Below are 14,070 nucleotides of genomic sequence, written 5' to 3' on the forward strand. Positions count from 1 at the left end.
TGATGTGTTTTCTTATAAGTGGTTAAAAAGCAGGCCCTTGTTATGTCTTCTTTACAGAGTATTTAAGTTCCACCTGAGAGCTCCACATCAGTTTATTCAAAGTTTTAATCAAATTGGCCTTAGTTATGTTCCACCTTTTAAAGAGAGCAAGTAAGTGCATTTTTGAGAATGACAGTAGATGATTGGGTCCTGCGGTGCAGCCCGTGGTCTGTGATCGACATGGCGGCGTGTCAGCATTCAGAAGAAATCGTGTTGAGACAGGCAGTCGCAGCAGTGGCTCTGTCAAACAACAACCCACTGTGGCCCATTGAGTTTCACACATACTGTACCAATCAAAAACCCGCACCAGGGAGTGATGGGTTTACAACCAGAGAACCATATGTGGCCTTACAGGAAGGGGCCTGCTGCATTGTGGGAGTAATTGGACAGAGAGGAGAGAGGAGGAGACCCAGATAGTGCGATGACACTTGAGAAATGAGATCTAACTCCATCCCAGCGCCAGTCCTGACAGTCACAGTCCTCCACCTCCATTCTTTTGCACTCTCCCTTTGTCTGGGCCCTTTTCAGCCCCTCCAAGCCAAACCTGTTCCCCTTCACCTCCCTTCTTGCACGGGATGCTTGTCCTCTGTCGAGCGGCTGCTGTCTCTGTTTTATCTGTCCATCCATCCATCTCTGACACCTCGGCTCTGCGCTCCTCCGCTCGCCGTCCCTCTCCACTGGCCGAGCAGTTCCCTTCTCCTTCAATCATTTTGGCTCATAAAAGTTGGGGAGGAGGGCGAGCAGGCTGTGTTTTCAGGGCTGGCTAAACTGCTATGGGTGCACTGACTCGGACTAATGCTATTCACGCCTCACATTTGCTCGCCAGGTCCTGTGAAAAGGGACGGCCACGGAACCCTTTATGGGACGCGCAACAAAGGCCCATCATTCATCAGACAGCAAGGAGTGGCAAGGTTCGGGTTCATCCCGCGAGCCCTCAGCTGCGTATCTCTGCTAGGAACGTTTTTGGACAGGGGTGTCTTTTTTGATGAGACGTGTAATCACGGTCACTTTAATTTGAAAAAGCAGCGACCGGCAAGTTGAGAAAAGCTGATGAGGAGACATGAGAGCTGAAATGTCAAAAATGTTTCTGTTTTGCTTTCAGAAAGCTGTCCTAGATGCTGCTGCATATATATGTGTGTGTGTGTGTATGTGTGTGTGTGTGAGAGACAGACAAACATGCAGTTGAGTGTCTGGTGGCAGTATAGATTAATAGCCGTGCTCACCTTTCCTTGGCTTTTTTTCCCTTCACACTGCGCCAGAAGCTTTAGAGTCTCGTTGGCAGCTCGCAACAATACCCAGAATGGCACGGGGCCTTGTCAGCCTGTCTCAATTTGTGACTGGGGTCCTGCTTGAATTCAGCCGCCGCTGGCTGCTTGACCTGCTGTATTCTGTTGGCAGATTAGCAACATCTTTTGGTCTCCACACGGGGCTGGGGCTGATACGCAGCCTGCAATTACACAGCAGGAAAACCCTGCTCAGACAAAACACACATGCATGCGTGCACACACACACACACACATAAATGTCTATGTATGGATGAATGAATAGATGGAGAGTTGGCCGAGGAGGGAAGGAGAGGCAGGTGATGTGGGGGCAGGCTGCTTTGATGGGTACTTAAGAAAGAGGGAGACTGAAGGGAAAGGGAAACTGTCCCAATGTGGGTTTTGGGGTTTTGTACTTACACAGTGGGTATCCAGCCTATATTGTGTACATGGAAATCTATGTATCAAGGGATTTAGCAGCAGGTTATCCTCACAGACGTGGTACTGTATGACAACATCAGCATCAGAATGTCAACAGATGCCTGACAGAGGTGAGAAGGGCCAAAATCATCCAACTAAAGTGCGTCATTCATAGGATGTTACACATTTCCTATAGTGTTTGGGATAATATCAAAGCAGTTCCTTTAGCAGTTGGAATTTAAGTGACTGTAGTATTGCAATGGCTATTAGTATGTGTTTTTTGACATTAAAAACTTCAAAAACTTACTGGTGATTGGAGACAAAAATTGATGTGAGCCTAAAGTGGTCCACTTATAAAATAGCAAATGTGTCCCAAATATCCCCCAAAAAACTGTTAGCCTTTTTGGGCAAACATGTGGTGATTTGGGCAAGGCGTACTCTGAAGTGGTCAACTGTGTATAAGCCCCAAAATAGCACAAAACAAATTCGAGCGACCTTTGGTTCAGATGCAGTATTGCTATTTCTTGCCCATGGCCAAGATCTGGCAAACAGGAGCCGACCGCCCAAGTTCCATGCAGTATGTGGGCCAGATGACAGTAGGGGCCAAATGAAGGCCAAAACAATTTTGCCATGTGGGTAAATGACCCCAACGTGTGACTCAAAGTCAGGATATTTCAGCCTCTAGAACTTTCTTTGTTTTAAGATCCATGACTTATTTCCTCATGTCACCTTTCATTATGGAAATACAGTATTAAATGGCCCAACAAAGTCTTTAAATAGAATATCACTCAGTAGATCGCATACCTCCGCCAAGGCCCAGCAGTCCCCGGAAATGTAATCAAACTGCATCACATTGCTCACACCCGCAGATATCAATTTTCTAAATATGACAGATTTTTGACTTATTCCCTGGGAAATCAGTGAAAATGTTTTTTTTTTAAACGCCTCGTCTCATCTCGCAATGTAAAGAAAGTGATAAAGAATTCCTGGATCTACTGCAAATTTCAAAAGTTTCTACTCTTGATCCTTCCATGTTTTGCAGAGATTTGTCTGGTAGTTTTTTCTCAATCTTGCTAAAAAGCATACAAACCAACCAGCATGCAAACTGACAGGGGTGATGTCATAACCCCCTTGGCTGGGGAATGTCTGTAAGCTCATATTTGGGTCAGATTTCTTTCTAGAGAGCATTTGTCCATCGAACCATTTATCACATTACTGTTTAACAAGATGTTGCAGATAACTAATAAAAAACCCCACATATAAATGGCTTGCAAGCATTTATTGAGTCACTTATTGTGAAGTAAACAAAATTAATAACAGAATCTCAATTTTCTTATAGAAAGTTTCCACAGGGGAATTTTAAAACGACCGTCATCACCAAACAGTATTAGTGTCAAGTGTAGTGGCACCAGAAGCAGCAGCATTGATGCCACGTTGGAACTGCAACTACCAACAGCAAAATTTGCCCGAAAAAGATTTAAGTCACCAGGCAACTACAGGATTAAAAAGTTTTGTCCAGAAGAGAGAACGTAAATTTGCAAAGAGTCGTTCCCAAGCCGAACAGAAGACCTGAACATAGATAACAACGGGCAGTTCTGCAGCAGGTCAAGTGCAGATCAGACACGACAGTGCACACAAAGCTTACGACGATGGGAATGGGGAAATTGGCAAACCTAACATGGTCCCCTGCCATCATCCCTCACTCCCTCCCTCTGTTTCACAACAGATGCTGTGTTCCATGAAGACACTGTCAGCTGCACAAGAATGGCCCGAAATTTGTCGACAATGACGGTGGACAAAAAAAAGAAAACCTTCTCAAAGTCAGCATTTGCGTTAACAATGACGACACAGCACCGGGGAGGAGGGCTGTGTGCAGCGCCGCAGACCTCTATCCAGGTCCCATCGCTATGGAAACACGCCCCCTGCGCCCCTCCCTTGACCACTATTACTATAGTATACACATGCACGCACACACTTGTCAGCTGCAGGCCAGGCACTGTCTGAGCCCAGATGGTGGTAAACTGCATAACTCACTTATCTGTCTCTGGCCTCTAAAGGAATGCTTAAAGGCCTCTCCAATTCCCAGTGGACGTCACCAAAAAGAGAAAGAGTGAGAGAAGGAGAGAGAGGGAGAGAGTGGGAGAGGCACGCCATCTGCTCTCAGACACCGTGGGCACACCCTTTTCCTGTCTGTCCCCCAAATTCACCCCCACTTTTTTTTTTTACCTTCAACCCCTCAAAATTTTCATTGTGATCCCTGCACTGTTGGATAGTCACTATGGGGGAAGAATCAGCTTCATAAATCCAAAACAATAATTTTATTTTTCTGGTTGAAATTATGCTAAAATGGATGAAACAAGATAACTCTTGTATTTTTCTATTTATTGATTTTATTGTAAAACATATTTTACCAACAAACATGTTCAGCTTTTGCTGTTATCTACTCTTGGATTTAATTCCTTGATTTAAAGTAATTTTAAAGGACAAAGTGGCTGTGAAGATATCCTTTATTTTACAAAAAAAAGAATAATAATTTGATTTACAAAAATGCTAAAACTGTTACGCCACAGATTTTTTTTCGCCTTCATCCTCTTTTCAGATTAATCCTCAGATTAATTTCAGGACTTCCTGGAGGGTCTCAAGCCCCCAGGTTTGAAACCACCGGATTAGATATTGGAGTTTCAATGTAACAAAATAAGAAAAGAGTTCTCCTTCAGTAAGTAAAAACAGTCACTTACTTTTAATTAATTAAAATAAGCAAATCAATCTGTTTTAATCATTAACAAGTGCTGAAACCCTATCAGCCAAACTGTGACTGATCTATGGGAATCAGAATGAGAAATGCTTTATTGATCCCCTGGGGAGAAATTGGTTTTCTTTGCAGTTGCTCCGCCAAGAATAGAAGTAAATACAGACCAAGACAATAAAAATGAATATAAATACAAAATATAGTTAAGAGTTTATACTGTGTATAATTCATTTTTCCATCCGACTCGCAACTTTTAAATCAAAAAGAGAAATTATATCTTACTAATAAACAGATATTATTTTATTAGCAATTCGGCATAGACAGAGAAAACCAGAAGACCAGTATAATATTCCCAGTTTTTCATACATTTCATATTGTGTTGTATTAAAATATACAATAACTACAATAACAATACAAGTTCGTTTCATACGCTCACCTTCCCTGTTTTAATGCTTAACAGGGACAAGACTACGGGACAAATAGCACGTACATACTTTTTACAGGGCCAGCACAAGCCAAGGGTCACTGGGTTCAGTCGATACTCGTTTGTGGAGGAACCTTTTTATCGCTGCGGATGGTTTGCAGACTGGGGCTTTCCAGAGACACTGCATTTACGCCTCCTTTTCCATATAAACACATTGGAAATATGTTGCAAGTGGGTCAGATGATATCATGCACATGCTTATGTTGAATATGACTGTACAAAAATAACAGAAAACAAATCAGGGTTAATGGATTGGGACTGAAGGAGAATTTATGCAGAAAGAGTTCACAGAATTTTGGTTGATGATTATGCAGGAGAGGGTCAGTCAGGTGTTCAGTGTCAGTGTTGGAGAAGGTGCAAAAGCATTTTACTCTAGTAAAAGTACAAATGGATATTTTAAAACAAGTATTTGCAGAGTTTAGCCTATTCCCTAATGAAACACTCTACTATCATTCACTGTGTCTACTGTATATTCTGTGTAATATAACAATAGAGCAGACTCTTTCATATTAATAAAGAATGTTGCTAATTAAGTTACTGAAAACACATTGTCATGATAATTTATGGCTGAGTCTTGTCGCAGGCCTCTTTGAAATCCATTTGACATGTTCTTCAACGGCGAGGGCCCGGTCACATACACAAATATTTCATTGGCGAACCTTCGCCTCTCATTCACTTCCAATCTGTGCGAGCAAGGAGGCGAATAAAACATTTGTTTCCTGTGGCGAAGCAAATCGCAGTGTGGCTTCATGTGGAGTTCAACTTTGGTGAACTTTTACCCGCGTTATTCCCTTTGCATTCACAAATGTGTGACCGGGCCATTGTGCTGCTGCTGCAAGATGAATGAACCAATTCCCCTCTCCTTATTTATTCTTTTAAAAACATAAAAAAAACAATGTGAACATGTAAAGCTAATCATTGTCAAAATGTACTAGAGTAGAAAGTACAGATATTTGCTAATGTGTGTGGTGGGGTGATAGTAGAAAAGTACCTGAAAATAAATCTGCACAAGTTAAGTAGAGACACATGAAAAATGTACAAATGTACAGTAACCAAGTAAATGTACTTTGATTCAAAGAAACATTGTTGTGATAAGTCAGAGGCTGCTGGGCTGTTGTACAGTTTATGTACAGTGCTTGTGTTAGTGACGGAGCTGAGCGTGGCAGATTGGACTAACAAGAGACTGATTGTACTACTGGACTGAAAACAGCCAAATGTCACGGCCATATAGGAGCTGCGATGCGTTCACTTGTTGTACATGCTGATGTTGTAGCTTACAATAAAAGTGAACAAACTGTAACTTCAACTTTGTTTAACTCAACTGATATGATTAAATGATCAGCCTTGAGCTCTTTAGAAAGTCAAGCAGCAACATTGCACCGCTGACGTAATGAAAAACCACCTTCGTTCCAGCCCCAAATGGGTCAAGTGTACTTTAAACAGCAGATATGCTCAGGGTTTTTACCAGCAGTGAACGCTCCACTCCTTTACTTCCTTGTGGGCAGCTGTGGCTCAGGAGGTAGAACAGGTCCTTCGCTAATCTGAAGGTTGCTGGTTTGACCCCTGGCTCCTCCGGTCAGAGTGTCCTTGGGCATGACACTGAACCCCACAGTGCCGTCAGTGTGTGAATAGATAAGTGGGAGAGAGGTGATAGAGATACATGAATATATGCATGAATGAGACTTTTGAGAAGTGAAAAGTGCTATGTAGCATTTTTCTTTTGTATGTTTTCTACCCATGTTCCTTCAGCTGTGTGTGTATGCAACTCACATGTAAAGGCCCTGCACTGGTTGCATTCAGGTGGAGAGAGCAAAAAGGGAATACGGTGAGAACAAGACAGGAAAAGGTTGGCTTTTGAGATCAGTTGATTCAATTTGATAATTAGAAATATGATTACAATAATAGAAATATCTTTTTATCATACCGTGACAGGGCTGTACGTTAGCTGCACATCACTGTGCTACAGAGGTTGGTAGTTTTGTCGCACAGGCCACAACGTTGTATCACAAGTAAAACATCTGTTCTCTTATAAAGATTACAAGTACAGTGGAGTTAATCATTTGTGTGACAAGGAAATAACTTGTTGCAGTCAAGGGACATTTATTAAACCATAATGTTTTCAGATGACATCCCAAGTGAATACAAATTATATTATATTATAATCATTATATTCAAATTGGCAGTTCAACACATCAAATTCATATAATCATAAATACACATTTATATTTATATTGGATTAAGAAAGTGTGTAAATCACTAATAGGAGAATAAAAAACCAGAAGCTGCTCGTGTGTGTGAGCATGTGCATTACCTCTGCCGCTCAGAGGAGAATGTTGGGGGCTCATTTATTGGGGGTGCGATTTATGACGTGAAAATACCGCTTCATTTTCATTCATTAAAGATAATTTTCCAAGTTGTAAGGTGTCTGTCGGAGTTAGCCCGCTCGACACGCCGAGAAAAAAAGGGACTGTTCGCTGGGAAATGTGGGATTTGGTGTTTGATGTATTTACTTTACACAGACAGACCACAACGACCAAGTAGAATAGCAATGTGACATCAGCTCACCTCACACACCAGCAAGTACACTAACCCTCATATCGCAGTCCAGACACACAAGTGGGTGGACTGTGTGTGACACACTCAAAAGTGTATCACACGGTTCTTCTCTGACAGTTCTTTTTGTAGCACGTGCGACATATATGTCATTTTGTACAGCCCTGCATCATCTACACGATAAGATATATTTGGGGATAAAAATGTACATCTTTTAATTTTCCCTTTAAATTTCAGATTTTGTCTCAGACAGAAATAAGATATGCACTCATCTTACTAAATCCAACAGTAGCATACGTTCAAAATCCAGGCCTCACAGTCCTAACAGAAGATTTATCAAACTTTCCTTTGTCAATGAAGGATTACTTCTGATAGATACATGCTTGTTTAAGTCTCGGGTCAAGTCTCCAACAAGTCAGGACAAGCACCTCTATCATGTGGCCTCACAGCACCACCAGCTCGGAGCAGCTTTTCCTCGGCCACTGACAAAACATGTGGAACAAATGGCACCAGCCAAATGGAAGGGCAATAAGACGAGGGGCCCTCTGTGAAGTGTGTGTGTGTGTGTGTGTGTGTTTGTATGTGTGTGTGTGTGTGTGTGTGTCTGAGAGTGCGTGTTCGGGAGCGTGTGTGTGTTGATAAAGTGTACCCAAGCAGACAGGACGTGGTGTGTGTGGATTTTGCTGAGTGAATGGTGATTGTGTATCTCAAAGGAGAGGGGGTGTCCCCCTGTGTGAGAGTGAATGTCAGAGCCCTCTGTGAGTGAAGGCGCGTGTGTGTGTGCGTGTGTGTTACAACAGGCCAGAGTTTGGGAGAAAGAGCAGTCTGTCGGTTCAAGTATGCCCCCATGTGACCATAGTGAGAGTTGAAGACTGAGACGGGAGGATGACAGACTTCTGGTTCCTTCTAGAATATAGAGTTAGTTTTGTGCCGGTGATTATTCTGCTTATTTATGGACACCAATGTTTGGGGTTCAGTTTGACCCTGTGATCAGTGGACGAGCTGCTCTAAGCCACAGCCAACCACTTAGCCCTCATGACCTGTATGCAAACATCTGCATTTGTTGTTTTCCCACTAATGAATTCAGGTGTTTTCTTTCATTTGTCAGCTGCCTCTGCTTGTTTGTCCCCACCCACCAGAATGCCACACAGAAGTGCTCACTTATCTTATTGCCCGTCATTTGTCAGAGCCTTCAAGAAGTGTTAAAACCCCCTGGTGAAAACTCAGAGGCTTTTAGATGTCACAATGATACTGTTAACGTTTTTTTTTTAGCACAAAATTACTTGGTTGCAGTTAATTTGGGTTGAAATGACTGCTCCAACAATGACAGGGAGTTTTGTTGTCATGGATACAAGATGATAAAAACTTTCTCTGCTTCACCAAAGTTGGCTTATTGTTGTGTATCATGTGGGATCTTTGTGTTTGTTACTAAAACACAGTGCTAACTTACCGCCTGGATGAGTAGTTTGAAAATTTGAAAGGAACCAGACATCCTGTCAGTCAGGAGTGACTCACAGAGAATTACATGGAAATGATTAAATTACAATAAAATAAAATTTACTGGGAAAGCAAATAATAGACTTTGCCAATTATTCAATGGCAGGAAGTAGAAGACCATTAAAGTGTTCCTATGAATTGGGAGTTTATGAAGGATACTTCCTCCCTTGACACTGGTGGTGATGAGGAATGTAACATTAAGTGGGGATGTCTCATGAGGGCTTCTGGTTGGAGGGTTTGATGGGAGATGAGCGGGTATGAAGAGTTGGGGTGGTGCAGGGCTGGAGGTGGGTCGTGCGGTGGTCATGGTGCTGAAATAACAGCTGAACGACATGAAAGAGAGAAGGTTTTTAAAGCTTGACTGGAGCTTGGAGATAGCAGGAGCTGTGTTTGTGACTTAGGGGGCATGGGACCATAGATTGTAAGGGAAGATGGACGACATGGCATCTCCCCAAAAGTGAAGCCAAAGTGTCTCCATCACCTCCTTGTGGTTGGCTGCACTATAGCTCATAGACCCCACCTCCTCCATGTCAGCAGATGGGACATGGGCAAAACAAAAAATGCAAATTCATTTTTAAAGGGGACATAGCATGCCCATTTTACCACAAGTTGATATGGTTCCTTGGGGTCTTAATGAAATGTCTGTAACATACTTTGGTCAAAATACCACAAGGATCATTTAAAACAGCACCCTTTTTACCCTGTCTAAAACAGCCCTCCACAGAGTGACCTGTTTTGACCAAGACCATGTAGGGAGACTTCCAGTTCCTTGTTACGACACAAAACCCAGGAAGCTCAATCGAGTCGCTCAAGCATGACGTTTCTGACTTAGAGGAACCATAACAAAACGCGCGAGTGTTTTTTTCCCAGAGTTTTTGGGTTGGTAGACATGCCAGATACCCACATTAACCTGTAGAAGCACTAACAAAGTGGAATTTGCATGCTATGTCCCCTTTAAATAAATATTTTGCATAGATCGTGAAGTGTTATTCTGGTAAATTTGGTCTTAAGGTCTTATTTGGTATTACAGTTGGAGTGAAACCTCAGGATTGACCGCTGAGACTGACTCACTATTGGTTAAACACATGTATTGGCAGGACTGATACTGTGCCTCCATCCCCCGGTCATCAGCTTTAATATCACTTCATTGACAGTATATCTGTGGAGATTTAAGGCCTACACAGTACTCATGAAAACGTCTGACCATGTATATCCCCTTCAGTGAACTAGTCGTAGATAATACGTTTCCCTGTGGGCCCGACTCCTCTGTAGCTGAGAGGCTCGTTGACCAATCCCATTCAATCCCTGCTTCTGTTGCATCCAAAGAGGATTTTCACCCCTTTGATTAAAGCAGCCCGACAAACAAGAGGAGCTTTAAGATTTTAAATCCCCAAGTAAGACGCCATCGGCCTGAAGAGGCACTTGCAGCAGAGACAGGGGAGGCGAGCAAAGTAAGCAAACAAAGACAGCAGGACAGAGATATTGTGTGTTTATCTTTTGGTATGAAAACACAAATCAGCCTTTTTGTTTTGCTATTTATTTTTTATCAGATGGCCGTAATGAGCCGCCTTCTGAGTGTTTCAATAAGAAGGCCTTAGGATCAGAGGGCCACTCTTATCGGCCACAGAAAACTTCAAACTGAACAACAACAAACTTGGTGAGAAGCCGGCTGAACCCCAGGAGCGGGCCTCTTTTTATCTGCCTCCCCTGTTACGTTGGGACTGTGATTCTGGTTTGTTGACAGGTCCGGCGTTATTAAGCCATTATGTTTAAACTTATCCCTGTATCTTTTATCTTTTTCGACCAAGCCCTGCGTCATGGAATCAAACCTCCGCTCCACGCTACGCTTCTCTTGAAAGAAGAACAAAAAAAAAACATGTCTGTTAAACTCTTTCATCTGCCCACAATGTCACATCTGGGCTGTCGAGGCCTATGTGTCAGATGTGGTTCCTCAATTAGCTAACGTGGCTGGTTCAGAGCCCACCCCCCCTTTTATTTTTCCAGCCTTTTGAGCAGACACAGACAGAGAGGGTGACTTGAAAAGACCCGGGACTGCTGGGTAGCAGGACCCCGAGTATAGAACAGTACTAATTGCACTTGGCTGTTCTTTATGAAGTTGGAAGTCTGTCGCTCAGTGCCACACCCACCTCCCCAGCACTTAAGTCACACAGAGGCGACAACTACACACTATAAACACCGCCCCGGCAGGATTTGTGGTCGCCACGATCAAAGTCCCAAATGGGGTTGATAGGTCTGATGCTGTATGTGTGTGAGTCTGTGTGTATGTGTTGGTTAAGTCATTGTAATTCTTTATGACTGAAACAGCTGTACAACTTGATGAGCGAACATGACGCTAACATGCTACCCTCTGACGCTCTCTGTGTGTGTCAGCAGTGTGCAACAGTGCAGCTAAGTTGCGCTCCATCTCAGCAACAACCTACTTAAAGTGAATGTTTTCTTAGTAGAAAACAACCAAAGTGCAGCAGTGGCCGTGTTGAACCAGAGTTGGGAGGAGGGTTGTGAGGAAGGGGAGGTTGATGTGTCCGTGTACATCACTTGACAACTTTAGCATAATGAGCATGACTTTAAAGGGATAGTTCAGCCAGAAATGAAAATGATCTATTCACCCCTATGCCGATGGAGGGGTGGGTGAAGTGTTTGAGTCCAAAAAAACCCCGAACTCCTCCGCCATCTGAATCAGCGCCGTCTCCGACTGCAGGTCCACATCTCATGGAGCCCCACAATGGGCGCCACTCTGGCAGTTGACCATGCCACAGGGCTCTCACCACAGAAGCCTTTTGTATCAGAGGATCAATCAGCTAACAGCTCTGCCCTGCGCTGATTCATCCTCTGGTCCAGGTGAAGGTGCTCTGCAGCCACCTCCACAGACCTACAGCATTACGCGTTACAGTTGTCTACAGTGATGCTTAAAGCGCTGTGGTCATGCAAAGTAGTCGTGCATTATATGCCTGATGGAAGCGCGCATGGACGCAGCGGCTCGTGACTCTTAAATATTGGTGTCTTTCATCGGATTTTAAAATAGTTTCTTTTGTATATATTTGCTCTGTTTTTCAGAAGTACCACTTCTAATATCATTGTAAAACGTTCCCTTGTACAGTGACAATAGAGGCTTTCTATTCAATTATATTCTATTGATATTGTTTTCTAACGAACTGGTCAAAACAAGCATTACACTAAACTTTCAGTGGTTAAGGACCACCAGAAGCAGGGCCTCATAGCCAATATATGGTTGAAATTGATTGTACAACGTGTCATCTTGCAACATCTGTAAAGCCATGCTCAAAGGCAGTGAAATAGCCTGCCTTCATAGAAAGTGGCCAACCAATACAGATCAAAAGGGGATAATGGTGCACATGCTTTGACATTTTCTCCTCAAAGCCTTAAGAATACAAAAAATCTGATCACAAGTGGCCAGTGCTGAGTACATGTGTTCACACCTGGCATTAAAGTGCATCCTGAATGTGTCTCCTGTGACCGCTTGGAGTCGGATCTCACTTCCCTGTTCTAAATGCAAATGAACACGTATGTCATTAGTGTTAGTTAAAACCAAATGATTTTGTTTTGAGGTGTGTTCAGGTGCGTTCACACCTGTCCTTAGAGCTGGCCACTTGTGATCGGATAAAAACAACATAACTTGCCTCCATACTGCTCGTGTGGTGTCATCCAAGTGTCCATAAGCCCCGACATTCATATTTGACTAAAACTGCATCATTTACACCCTAGTTTTAGCCTAAATGTCCTCTGATATCCTCCTCCTAGCATGCTGAAGTAACTGCAGCTATCGCGAGTACTTTATTTTGTTGTTTTTTACATTTTAGGAAGTGGTCGCCAGTTACTTCAATTGCACTGAATTTGGCTGCAACGCTGTTTACCACTGAAACTCCAAGTGTTTTGTGGATTCAAACATTTTTGGCCGAACTATCCCTTTAATACCAGGTGTGTATGGGGGAAAAAAAAAAAGGTCTTGACCAAATACTGATACTGTTGACGACACAATTCGCCTGCAGGACTCAACAGAAACAGGTCTTCAGTGGCTCACTTTTCACATTGATGTCGTGGTAGCAAAACAGCAGCAGTAATGGTTGTTGATCAAATTGCCTCAAATGTCTGTCTCTAGTTTGGTTCTGCAAACTAGACATGATTTTTTAATGCCAGGACTTTTTAAGCCCTTGTCTCAATGCAAAGTAGTCTCACACTTTGTTTGGAGGAAATCATGTGTCTTTGCTGTGACTGTATATGTTACTCACTGAGATACCTTCAACATTATTTAGAGGACACTGACTTGAAATGCCCTGCCTGACATTTTCGCCCCCTTTCCTCCTAATTGTTCACCCGTTCCTTCCCCTTATTGTTCCGTTTGTCCTTTCTTTTCCTCTTCCTGTCTTATTCTTCATTCTCCCTACACTTCTTCTTTCTCGTTTTCCTCCTTCCTCTTCCTCCGTCTACTTACGAAAGGACTGGTCAGGCTACTTCTAAGGAGTTTCTGCTTTTCTTTTTTTCCCCTTCTCTCTCTCGTTTCTCTTATCATCCTCTTCTCATGTCACTCCATCTTTCTTCCCTCCTCTTTTCTACCTCTCAACTCTTTCTTTCCCGGGCTCTCTCTTCTCCATTTATTATGGCCAGCTGAGAAAAACAGAGCAGTCTTCTGGCATCGAGCCAAAGCAAACACTGATATCCAACCAGCCCCTAGCTGCTCTCTCCCTTCACTGGCAGCTGTCCATAACTAAACACACAATGTAACAGTACACACACATGCACACACTCCCCCGGAGTGTGCACTGTAGCTGTTTGCTTGGCTGACATGCTCTGCTATAATTGCAGAGGTCTGTACAGTGCACTACAGCCTGCAGCTGTAGACCTTAGCGAAGGCTCAGACTGCAGCGAGCCAGAAACAGCTACAAACTGCGGCAGAAGATAAACAGACACTTTCAGTCTTTTACGTGGCCCTGCTGGTCATTTTCACCTGCGTTTTTGAAAGAGGATGGTCTTCCTTTCCGGACAGATTCATAAAATGAATTCAATAGAGCTCAACAGAGTGGTTCTCA

Source organism: Hippoglossus stenolepis, chromosome 5, assembly GCF_022539355.2.
Source record: "Hippoglossus stenolepis isolate QCI-W04-F060 chromosome 5, HSTE1.2, whole genome shotgun sequence".
NCBI lineage: Eukaryota > Metazoa > Chordata > Actinopteri > Pleuronectiformes > Pleuronectidae > Hippoglossus > Hippoglossus stenolepis.